The following is an 11,729-nucleotide window of genomic DNA, read 5'->3' as shown; positions in this document are numbered from 1 at the left end:
GCTAGGATGTGTAATAATTTACACAAACATGGCTCTGTGGTGTTTTATCAACAACCACTGCCTTTTGGCATGTACCCCTGTCTTAGATTGGTATGATTCCGTGATCTGGTTATCCGTCACTGACTGTCAGGCCTTCATCGAACACCATATTCCCAAATCAGACCAAAGCCACAATATGTACTAGAATTCTTCTTGATGGACAATAATAATAACTGCCAGCTGCATTGTTGGAGGCCAGGTTTTACATCTGCGTCAGGCTGAAGGGCGTTGCTGGCCTGCTTGAAAAACAAAGGTGGGACAGTGAAAGGCAACAGTATAAAAGCTTCTTTGGGGGAAGTCCAGGTACTCCAATTGCAAATTAGCAACGACCAAGCTCAGGCTTTGAGCTCCCTGTGTGGGGGAGCTGGCTTTGAGAATTAGAAGAAAGGCCAGAGATTCTCTGAAAGTGGAGGGTGAGCTCTAAATTAACTTTGCGCCGGGCAGTGGTGGTGCACGCCTTTAATCCCAGCACTTGGGAGGCAGAGGCAGGCGGATTTCTGAGTTCGAGGCCAGCCTGGTCTACAAAGTGAGTTCCAGGACAGCCAGGGCTATACAGAGAAACCCTGTCTCGAAAAACAAAAAAAATAAAAATAAATTAACTTTGCTAGGTAATTAAGAATTTTAACTATCTACAATAGGAATCTCTAATATTGGAATTATTATTAGACCAGTCTAAGATTGAGTTAGAATAACTGGTCACGTTGAAGAAAAGAGAAAAATCATTATGACTCTATTCTATGACTAATCTTTCTAAGTCAGAATATACAGTCTCTGATGTTCTTTTTGCCATAAAGTTAAAAAGTTTGAAGCAAGGCCAAACTAGTCCAAACTGGAAAAAATGGCAAGCAAGGATGGGTCGAAAACATGTACCAAATTTAGCTTCCTTGTCACTTCAGTCAGGACACTGAGCCAACTCACCTACCAGCTTTTCACACAAATTAGCCATCATGCTTCTGCAGCGTTCCGTGGAGAGAACCTATGTTTTTCCCTTCCCTAATAAAGTAGCTGTTCAGGATCAAGCCATATGCCAATAAGTAGATCCTTTTAAGATACTATAAAGCATTTATTAAATTCTTTGACATCCAAATTTCAAAATTCTAAAATAAAAGTATGATTTAAATAGTGTGCACAGGAATGCACTAAATAATATGCACGGGGATATATTTTCCCCCTTCTTTGTCTTTTAAGAAGTTAAAGTTATAAAGTTCCACAATACCTTGTCCTTGAGAATAATTTGTTGACAAAACATATCAAATACTTAACTGTTATAGTCAGTATTCATGTAACATGGGCAGTGTCTAACTGCACTTTCAATTGTTTCTCTTAAGGAGCGGTTGTTACTAGAAAGCTTGAAAGGTTATTAATAGTCACATGTGCATAATTTATTTATTTATTAACTTAGAAATAAGAGCATTTATTTGCAGCAATTTATTAAGTATAAGTCCTCAAGAATTCACACCCTTATGTGGAAACAAGTAGTAACTGGGGACACTAAGAGGAAAGAATTTTAGATGCACAATTTTCAAGAATACTAAAATATCTTAAACCATAATTGTTCTGAATATATAAAGAACGAGATTATATATCCAACCTATCTTATATGTAGGACCTATAGACTGCCTGAGATATAAATCCAGCATGGCATTGCTTTAAGATGTCCAGGCAATCCAGAACAATTTATTAAATGTCTAAAAACAGCCTTCTTAAAAGGACAGCATTTTTTCTTATGAGTTGTATATGCATAAGCAATTGCAAATTTGAGAATTAATAGCATTTGAAGGATGAACAACCTTAAGCAATTGTGAGTTCTGAGATATAATATTGACTGTTAATATACAAATTAAGGTTTGACTTTTCAGCATTTTAAAACACCATTCACAGCACACAACTTAATTATCTGTGCTGAAACGGGGAAACTCAAAAGAATAAGTGCGTGATCTAGTTCACATCTACTTATTTCCCATAGAGGGGTTGTTTTTAAACACAATAATTGGAATGCATGCATGTATGAATTTATAGAAGCTACAAAAGCATGCATAAAAACAATTTTTAACTTATCTTTGGGATATTAATTGTCAATCTTATTTAAAATGATGGTATACAGTAGATCAATTATTAATATTCTGTAATAACCAAATTAAATACTGATTGGAACAAGGAACAGACATTCTGTCAGGTTCCTAAGACACAATTTTTGTTATAGGTTTACCAAAATACATGAATATATCTTACAATTCTTTATTAGCACCACAGTAGTTTTAATAGGTTTTTGAAACTGCTTTGAGGTGAGTGCTACCTCGGCCCTGCCCACTTGCCTTGTCGCGGCTCTGGGGTCTCAGGAGGGGGGCCCATTTGCCCTAAGTCCTCCTCAGCCCTGGCCGCCTGCCACCCTGGCATGCGGAGTCACTCTGAAAAGGACTCTGGAATTTAACCCACTGCTGAGCCTTGTATCTCCGAAACGGAGAAGGCAGTGAGCCCCTGACGTGCCCGCTGCCTTGACGTCAAATGGTAGCTCTGAGGTCTTGGCACTGGCAGTTCACTACAAAACCACCTGCTTTTTGGCGCCTTCTCGCGTCACCACATACAAGTAAAGCTGCGTGCCCAAGGGCCCTGGCGTGCCCTGGAGGAATGTGGCCGCTTCTCTGGGGGCGCCTCCCCCCAAAAAGCCCCCCCCCACAGTGGCTCCCGAATGTCGGGCTCACCAGCCTCAGCTTCCTACATGGAAGATCTTGGGGGGCGGGGGGGGGGGGACGACAAAAGACCTTAGGCTGAGCCACTGAAGGGAGGAAAAAGCCTCTTTCCACCTTGTTAAGCAACTTAATTTGGGGGTGGGGAGAAGCAGGCAAAGTACTTAGAAGTTACTTGATGCAAAACAAAGGAATGACTTCAAAAGGATTAACAGGAACCAGATAAATGTTTACAGTAAGGATAAAGTGGCTCTGCCTAGGGTTAGCTAAGGTTTTAAGTAAACTTCCCTTGAGAGGCATTAGCTAATAAAATATTTTCCACTTAGGAAACAATATACACTGAAAGATTCAAACTCTTGGCTTCTTGTATAGAAACAGAAATGATAAAAATTTCTCACATAATGTAGATCAATATTAAGCCATACCAGGCAAAATTTTCCAGTTATTACAAACTCACTAGAAGCAAAACCTTTACAATCATTAAGATGCAAAGGAGAAAAAAACAAACTTTTGGATCTATAATAACTATATAAAAAGTAGGCAAGCCAGATTGTAATGCCTTTATAAATTCGAGTCTGATTGACCCTTTATAAACTATGAATTTGAACTTTATTAAAACAGCATCTGGCTAGATCTGTAAAGGTGCAAGGAGAGCCTTTTTAGGCACCGTTTGCAAGACAAAAGAAAGTCACACAAACCTCGCTGAGGCTGAGGCTGCTCCAAGCTTAGTTCCTCCTGCCATGAGGACAGATCTTAGAATTACTAAGTTTCTTTTGCAACATTAGATTGTAACTATAACTTTGGGAAAGCAAAACCCAATTTCAAAACAATTTATTATTTATAGAATTAATATTAGAAGCATTACTATCGTATTACGAAGTTTGACTGCCAATTTATACCTATGAATACACGACAGTGCAAGCTTTAATGCTTCATTAAAGAGACATTGCTTTAAATTTACTTTCTAGGATAAGAATCACATTAAATATTATCTCAGCTAAAAGTATCTTAGGAGGCCCAGTTTTTTGGCCTGCTTATGAAAAGACTCCTGAGTTGCCAATTTAAGGCTAACCTTCTGTTACCAATGTAACAATTATTTAATTATAACCAATAACTTATGAGCTGATTGTGAAGACATGCAGAGCACAATACCAGTTTAAAAAAAAAAACAACCCAAATGAAGCAGCTACACTTAGTCCAATCAGAGAATATTAATTGTTCTAGCTATAATTATAAAATAAAAAGTACTTTGTCATTAGCTAAACGCAATAATCACGAATGCAGAGAATTTTCTTAGGAAAAAACCATCTATCAGCTTTTTCCACCCCAAAACCATGAGGCTGCAGACTCCCTTTTTTCTTTTAAAGAACAGTTTTTCTAGCAGGGGTCCTCGTGCTGTGTGCCTGATTCCTGGCTAAAGCCTGTGGCCACTCTTGGCTTTGCTATACCAGCAGAGAAGGTTTTAGTCATCTTTTATCTTCCAACATGAAAACACAGAACATTCATTCATTCAGACTGGACATGAACATACATGAATTGAACATGTGAACAGACTGGTGCACCAGACATTAGACAAGACTTTAGACAAAACCACGAAGAGGGCAGAGAACTTCTGCTGTAAGGCCCAGAGAGAACAAAGCAGGGCCTACAACATTCTCTCTGCTTTTGGGACATTCTTCTCACACTTGATGCGGCCATCCACCTGATTATTAAATTCCTTTTATTAAACCCTTTCTTTTCTCACGCCTAAAAAAGCTTTTGGAAGCTGCGGCTAACTGCCTGTTACGTTCCTAGATCCTGATTATCTCACTGCTGAACCTAAGTGAATCCAGTGTGCGGGTTTAGCACTGTTCCAGCTTAGACTATACCACACCTGGCAACCTTATGCCTGTTGCTTCTCGTGTTTCGGTATGAATTTTCTTTAATTATTTTCTTCTTCCATGGAGCTCCAAACCAGCAGTGCTTCTTCCAAATGTCCTCTGCCTTTCCCAGGTCCTGCGTTGGTTTGCCAAATTGTTGAGGCCCACCAGCGGCTCACATGTCCGGGTTCGAGCCTGGAAGGCATCTTGGAATCTGGAAGAAAAGAGGAAATCTAGGTGACGAGAGAAAGAATGGAACCAAGACAAATAGTCTGATCAAGGTTCAACTTTAATGTTGGGGAACACGCTTTATAAAGAAGAGGGGAGGGCCATTCCCAGTTACACAAAGTTCCTTTGAAGTAGTCAGATCAGCCTTTTAGTAGGAACTCATGAAGATCACAGTTCGATGCTAACTCCAGAAAATCTCGGAGAACCGGTTCAGCCTCAGGCTGGTTCGGCCTCAGGCAGGTAATCAAAGGAGAGAGATGAGAAGCAGCACAGCAGGTGGCTCTGCCTCGGTGGCAGGATGGTCTGAGGCTAGCCTAGCTAGGCTGGAAGGAGATAACAAAGTATAGGGTTCTCAGTAACCCAAACTGGCTATCTAGCCAAGGATGAAGACCTGATCCTACCTGTCCTCGTTCCTCATTCCTAACAGGGAGCTGACCTGACTACTCTTCAGAGAACAATAAGCATAGGAGTCCATTTCCCAGATGTCTACTCTGCCCTGTTTGCGTCCTTAATTTTTCTTTTAACTTTTATGTGATGCATGTCCACTTAAGGCCCTCACTTTGACTTGTGTTACATACCTGTACTTTCCAGCTTACTCAGGCCAAGTAGTTCAGTTTATGAGCAAAGTTTTCTTCAATCCTGAGGAATTATTACAAAGAATAATTTTTAACATCTTCAGTAATTAAAAATCATTATCTTGATTTATATGATTTATATGCTTGATGAAGAAGTAATGTGTTATTTTTTTAATGGAAAGAATTTATAGGCCCACTAGTTGGCATTGCCTTTATAAAGCCTGACATTCCTCCAGAGAACTTTCTGGCCTACAACCTATCACAGTGATGTGATTTGTGGAGTCTTTTCTAGAGACCTGAGAGCATTAGTTCTATTTGATGGCATCCCGCTGCTGAAAGAAAGAAGAAGGTAAAAAAGCTCAGAGGCTGTCTGCGGTTTAGGCCTCTTACCAAAATCAAGTCTCAGATTGACTCATTTACACACACACACACACACACACACACACACACACACACACACACACAGGGCTAGCTGGTTTATAGACAGACTAACAGGTAGATTACAAGTCCCCTCACCTGCCTGAAGTGGCCCTAGGGACAACTGCACTATGATCCTATGAGCCCTCCACTCCTCCATGCTGCCTTTCTCTCCTTAGGGGATAGCATAACTCTGTAAGATTCCTGATGCATGTGTAAGACAGCATTTTCTCTACATTAACTTGAGATCTGTGTTGTCCTAAACACAGAAAGGATTCAGGGTAGACAACTGATGGTTTTAACTCCTGAAATTTTTCCTTAAAACCCTCAAAATTTTACTTCTGAGAACCTAAGTAGAGCATCTAAGTCAATTCTATTAACATAGAAACAGCAGAAACCACATTAAGCAGTTTTAAGAGTTTTTTTTTCCTAAGAGCCACAACAAAGTGAGTGACATTAATTTTTAAGATTTTGTAACACATCCTGATTTACACTAGCCACATTACAAGTTCCCATCAGCCACACACTTGAGTACTGGCTATTGCATGGAACAGGCAGGTCTAGGTGCCTAACATACTCCCTAGGGCAGTCGTTCTTAAACTGTGGGCTGTGACCCCCATAGGGGAGTCACATCAGATATCCTGCCTATCAGATAATTGTATTGCAGTCCATAACAGTAGGAAAGTTACAGTTATGAAGTAGCAACAAAATAATTTTATGGTTGGGGTCACCACAACATGAGGAACTGTATTAAAGGGTTGCAGCATTAGGAAGGTTGAGAAGCACTGCCCTTGAGCCTTTGCAGGCTATTTAAATGGAGCACTAAACCAAGTCAAGTCCTGAATGCTATTATTTCAGACATCTAAGTGCAGGTCTTTCCCTATAAAAGTGTGGTATCTCTTCTGTTAAAATGGCACACATATGTGCAATGTAATATGAAGTTCTTATTCATCACATGCACTTCAAGATGACATGTCGTTCACCCTAGGCATTTGCATCCTTGAAGACTGACTACAGCTTTTCCCTCTCGTTTTGTAGTTTTTTTTTTTTTTTCCTCACAAGGTTTCCAGTTAAATTAGCAGCATAGAACTTCTCTCAAATGATGCAAGCAACTGGACTTAAGGGGAAAAAAATGTCTCCATCAGTCTGAGAGACTCCAACCATATATCAAAGGTTTCTTCAACAGAGAAATTCAAGAGTAAAAAAAATTAACTATAAGCAAAATTTAAAAGTAAGGAAATAATTACAAGGACTGCAGAGAACTGAGATTCTGAGAGAAATGAATCTCTGGGGAAAGTTCAGGTCTTGAGTGCGTTTTGGTTCATTCCGGGTGCATCTTTATGAAGCCCCCAAAATTAGTTACATTTTTTTCCTGTCTTCAGGATGGATTCTTGTTAATACTGAGCAAATGAGAAAAAAAAAATCCACAATGGGCTGGAGAGATGGCTCAGTGGTTAAGAGCTCCGACTGCTCTTCCAAAGGTCCCGAGTTCAAATCCCAGCAACCACATGGTGGCTCACAACCATCCGTAATGAGATCTGACTCCCTCTTCTGGTGTGTCTAAAGACAGCTACAGTGTACTTACATATAATAATAAATAAATAAATCTTTAAAAAAAAATCCACAAAAGCATTCATTCATCTCTGGTTTATCATTTTATCCATTCAAAACTCAGGTTCATTTAGTAATTCTTACTGTGGGTTTAATGATATCCTCCAGTGGGTCTCACTGTAGCAAGACTTGTATGCTCCAAAATTGGCTTATGAAAGAAATGGCTCACCCAGTCAGAAAGCAAGCTGCTACCTCCTTAGTTGTGCTCAGCCTTTCATCTCTATGAGATACACTGTAGCTGAGCCTGGAATGCTAGAGAATTAGATTGAGCTCAGGAAGTTAAGGGACCTTTCAACATGCCATGCTCTCCATTTTCACACACAGCCACCCTAACACAGGAAAGTTTTAATAATAGAGGAAAAGAGGGTCTGGGGAAATGGTTCAGAGGGCAAAGTGCATCCTGTGCAAACAAAAGGAGCTGAGTTTGGATCCCCAGCACCTGCATTACCAGGGAAGGTGACATGGGGACATACAACAGCAATCCCAATTAGTAATGCAGAGACAGCAGGATGCGTGGAGCTCACTGCACTCAGTCTAGTAGAAAAAGCTATTTTCAGGCTAAGTAAGAGGCTCTGCCTCAAAATATAAGGTAAAGCATGACTGGGGAAGATATCCAAACTCATCCATATGAATGAGGTCACATGCACACACACATAAATTAAAATAAGAAAAAAATGAGACCATTCTTTTTGAGGACATTTTGTCATGGCAACAGAAATGAAATCAGGACACCCATCATATACTTAAAAATTACTAATCATCAATTCTACTTTAGATTTCTTATATTTAATTGATAGATTTATTTAAACATTCGAATACTGAGCTAGAACACAGGGTTAGAAAAGAGGACCTGCTCAATCCTAGGAATCATTTGGAAGAAACCATTTTCTACTAGGAATTGTTTGGAAGAAACCATTCCCCACTCCTAAGTTTGGCCTTTAGCAAGTTCATCCCTTAGGTCAAATGATTTTAGTTTTAGAAAATTCTAATTTCTATGATTCACAGGAGATCACAGGCACGTTCTAATTTTCAGTCATTTGCACCAATAGAAACGTAAATTGTATTGCATTACTGAGTAAAGTTGCAATGGATTTCACACAGACAAAAAAAGGGGGGGAGTATATTAGCCAACAATAACTGTATTGCTTATTAGTCTGCCAATACACAAGACAAAACCTGTTTTCTTTCATATTATCTTATGGTAGATTAAGGACAGAAATGTTGGGAGAAACTGATTGTTTTTACATGTTTAGTGTATATATTTTAATATTTGTTTTTATTTTTTAATTGTATGCATGTGTGAAGTTATGTGCATGAGAGTTTAAGTGCCCAAAGAGGCCAGAAGAAGCCAGAAGAATGCATCAGATCCCCTGGAGTTAAGGGCAGTTGTGACCTGCTGACTGATGTGGGTGCTGGTCCTCTGCAAGAGCAGTATGCATTCTTAATGCCTGAGCTATGTCTCTCAGTCCAGCACTTCAAAAGACACACCATCTTAAATGTGGTGATTTACACTCAAATATGTATGGCAGTATTCCACATAGCCATGTGTGATTTTAGGTAGGCCACAATTGTGTTATTTTGATCTCTCCTCCCATATAAAATTCCATGCTATTTTCTCCTACATAAAAATTTTCCCTTTTGTTGTCATCATGGGAAGAACATTTATTGTAAATCTTCCCTCTTAAAATGGTAAGTACAGAGACCAGTGAACCCACAGACACAGTGACGCCCAGCAGACATGTAGAACTTAGACACTTCCATAACTGAGACACTATGGCCAATGAACACCTCCTCCTCATTTCCTTCTGTGTCCAACCCTGGAAAACACATTTCTACTCCACACCAATGAGCTTACTTGTTTCAACAACCTCATATAAGTACATGTATTAGTCAGGGTTCTCTAGAGTCACAGAACTTATAGATAGTCTCTTATAGTAAAGGAATTTATGGATGACTTACAGTCTGCAGTCCAATTCCCAACAATGGTTCAGTAGTAGCTGTGAAGGGAAGTCCAAGGATCTAGCAGTTACTCAGTCCCACACGGCAAGCAGGGGAAGGAGAGAGTGAGACTCCCTTCTTCCAATGTCCTTATATGGACTCCAGCAGAAGGTGTATCCCAGATTAAAGGTGTGTGCCACCACACCTTTAATCCCAGATGACCTTGAACTCGGAGATCTCCCTGTCTTAATCTTCTGGAATCCATAGCCACTATGCCTCAAGATCTCCATACCAAGATCCAGGTCAGAAACTTCTATCTCCCAGCCTCCAGATTAGGGTCACTGGTGAGCCTTCCAATTCTGGATTGTAGTTCATTCCAAATATAATCAAGTTGACAACCAGGAATAGCCACTACAGTACAATTACACAATAAGAAGCAAATCTCACTTTGGAGCATAAAAATACAAATAGGCAAAAGTCTCTGCAATGAAAAATAGCTGGTAACTTACACTACCTTGTTTCAAGACTAGATGTGAAGTAGAGGAGTGGGGCAGTGGGGCAAATCTGAAACACATCCAGATACTGATAACTACTTGACTTTTTTTTCTTGAAATGATTGTTCCTCTGGGGAGAAAACTCATTTATAGACAGATAGACAGATCCCAGATTTGTTTAGTGACATGGACAATGGCCGGATTGCAGAATGGCTAGACAAGTCATCTCCTGGTTGGTTGGAACTTTCTACCTGTTGACTATGGGTGGTATTTAGCCAGGCGTGGCTCTCAAAAAATCTTTTGCTGCCACAGTCCTTTGAGCAGAATATTGTTCTTTGCACAGAAAGTATATTGCAACTACATTGATTTCTTTTAGTGGTTTTGCAGAACAGACTCACCTGATAGCCCAGGTTGGCTTGACTTCATGGTCTCCTGCTTCAGCCTACAGAGTTCTGGAATTACAGGTCTGGACCACTACACTCAGTTTCAGTGAAGATGATTTTTGAAGGTAGATATCCAGGAATAACTAATTTTATCCTCTTATTTTTTTATAGCACATAGGAACACATAATGACCTCTTGCCTAAATTCTAGGAAGTACATTTTCTTGGGGATCCTTTGAGATATTGCAAGTTATCATAAATAGCATGTTACAAGTCATTAGAGTTTTAAAATCCCAAGCAAGCCCTTATAAGGAGCAGCTTCTCCATTAACTGACAGGCAAGGAAATAAAGCCAATTGCCCCTTAATTTAATCCAACTGGAAACATTCAATATATTTGAAATGATGGCTACTTACAAGAAGGATTGGTTGGTTTTGAAAATAACTTAGGGTTGTAGGAATTGAGAGGAGATGCTGGAGTGAGTACAGAATCCACTTCTCTGAAGCAATATAGCACAGAGCACCCTGTTACTCGTTATTCAAAACCTAAACAAATGGGTAAGAGTTCTTGAAACCTGTCCTAAATGTGAAGAATTATGCTTAGAATGTTAACTCCCTGGCAATGGGCAAAGGCAGCCCTTGTTGGTGGTGATGTTCTTATGTCAGTCAAGGGCAGAACAGATGGCAGTCCTTTGTTCATCCTCAGTTGACTCCTGGCTTGGTAGACAAAGCTATTTTATGCCTAGGACGCATACAAATCAAGTCAAATCAAATCAACTAAGTGCAGGGAGCACAGGCCAGAAGAAGGAAGACAGAGACCGCGTGCATAGCCACCTGCTTGCCAACACTCCATGCAATGTGGATGAGGATGCCACCTGGGGTCCTGCCAACCATGTGAGCATCCTGCAGCAGGTGCCACCACATGTGAGTGTGGGGTGGCCAGATGGGAGAGAAGGAGAAGTGGAGCAGCTTGAGCATTATGGAGAAAGAGGGAACTAGAGACTTGAGAGTGAAGAGGAGTAGCCTGTGGTGAGTGGCCAGCCATGCTACCTGGGACCATGGTGAGGTCCCAGCCCAAGGTGACACCATGGGCCATGTCTCAGTCAGTGATTACCCAGCAGCAGGAGTCAGTGTCATTGTCCTCGGCTCATATTACCACTAGAAAACATGAGGATGTCCCTGACCGAGTCACCACTGGGAACCACATAGATGTCAAGGGGCTGTGCAGCACTGGCCCTGTCTCCACTGGATGCATCAGGGAGGAGAGCTGGCCCTGTGCGTTACCCAGGCAGCACAGTGGAACCAGTCCTGAGGGCATGAGTGTGGGAGAGGTGACCCTACCACTAGGCACAGAGGTGATGCTCTCTGCTCCCACCACCTCCAGCAGTTGGAAAGGTTGCGCCCAGGGTCATGAACTCAGGAGAGCTGGCCCTATCCCTCCCTGACTGCAGCATTCAGGACTGGCCCTGGTCATTATATGGATGTGAGCTAGCCCTGAGAG

General features: G+C 40.8%; 1 non-coding gene across 1 annotated transcript; it reads left to right on the top strand.

Moving 5' to 3' along the window:
• Positions 1-10,840: 10,840 nt before the first annotated feature.
• LOC115032032 lies at positions 10,841-10,983 on the top strand. The gene has a single exon (XR_003837679.1). It is a non-coding gene; the product is annotated as a small nucleolar RNA SNORA48 (small nucleolar RNA).
• The last annotated feature ends 746 nt before the right edge of the window (positions 10,984-11,729 follow it).

This window comes from Mus caroli, chromosome 9 (assembly GCF_900094665.2).
Source record: "Mus caroli chromosome 9, CAROLI_EIJ_v1.1, whole genome shotgun sequence".
In the NCBI taxonomy this organism is placed as follows: Eukaryota; Metazoa; Chordata; class Mammalia; order Rodentia; family Muridae; genus Mus; species Mus caroli.
Note: the sequence above shows the minus strand (reverse complement) of the source record. Positions and strands in the feature narration are given on the sequence as shown.